Consider the following 1299-nt stretch of genomic DNA (forward strand, 5'->3'; position numbering starts at 1 on the left):
CTGTTTGGTGGAGATGATATTTAATAAAATAAGTAGAAATCCACTAAAAGTTTTGTTTGGTTATCTTGCAATCCCGAGATAATCGTCTCCATGCTCCAAATCCATTTTAAAGCCATTTTTAAGGCATTTCGCGCATACATGAAATGAACACATTTTTCTCCAAAACTATAACAGATGCAAGCTTGTCCTGTTTGGTGGAGATGATATTTAATAAAATAAGTAGAAATCCACTAAAAGTTTTGTTTGGTTATCTTGCAATCCCGAGATAATCGTCTCCATGCTCCAAATCCATTTTAAAGCCATTTTTAAGGCATTTCGCGCATACATGAAATGAACACATTTTTCTCCAAAACTATAACAGATGCAAGCTTGTCCTGTTTGGTGGAGATGATATTTAATAAAATAAGTAGAAATCCACTAAAAGTTTTGTTTGGTTATCTTGCAATCCCGAGATAATCGTCTCCATGCTCCAAATCCATTTTAAAGCCATTTTTAAGGCATTTCGCGCATACATGAAATGAACACATTTTTCTCCAAAACTATAACAGATGCAAGCTTGTCCTGTTTGGTGGAGATGATATTTAATAAAATAAGTAGAAATCCACTAAAAGTTTTGTTTGGTTATCTTGCAATCCCGAGATAATCGTCTCCATGCTCCAAATCCATTTTAAAGCCATTTTTAAGGCATTTCGCGCATACATGAAATGAACACATTTTTCTCCAAAACTATAACAGATGCAAGCTTGTCCTGTTTGGTGGAGATGATATTTAATAAAATAAGTAGAAATCCACTAAAAGTTTTGTTTGGTTATCTTGCAATCCCGAGATAATCGTCTCCATGCTCCAAATCCATTTTAAAGCCATTTTTAAGGCATTTCGCGCATACATGAAATGAACACATTTTTCTCCAAAACTATAACAGATGCAAGCTTGTCCTGTTTGGTGGAGATGATATTTAATAAAATAAGTAGAAATCCACTAAAAGTTTTGTTTGGTTATCTTGCAATCCCGAGATAATCGTCTCCATGCTCCAAATCCATTTTAAAGCCATTTTTAAGGCATTTCGCGCATACATGAAATGAACACATTTTTCTCCAAAACTATAACAGATGCAAGCTTGTCCTGTTTGGTGGAGATGATATTTAATAAAATAAGTAGAAATCCACTAAAAGTTTTGTTTGGTTATCTTGCAATCCCGAGATAATCGTCTCCATGCTCCAAATCCATTTTAAAGCCATTTTTAAGGCATTTCGCGCATACATGAAATGAACACATTTTTCTCCAAAACTATAACAGATG

Source organism: Anomaloglossus baeobatrachus, unplaced genomic scaffold (assembly GCF_048569485.1).
Source record: "Anomaloglossus baeobatrachus isolate aAnoBae1 unplaced genomic scaffold, aAnoBae1.hap1 Scaffold_3466, whole genome shotgun sequence".
NCBI classification, from domain to species: Eukaryota; Metazoa; Chordata; class Amphibia; order Anura; family Aromobatidae; genus Anomaloglossus; species Anomaloglossus baeobatrachus.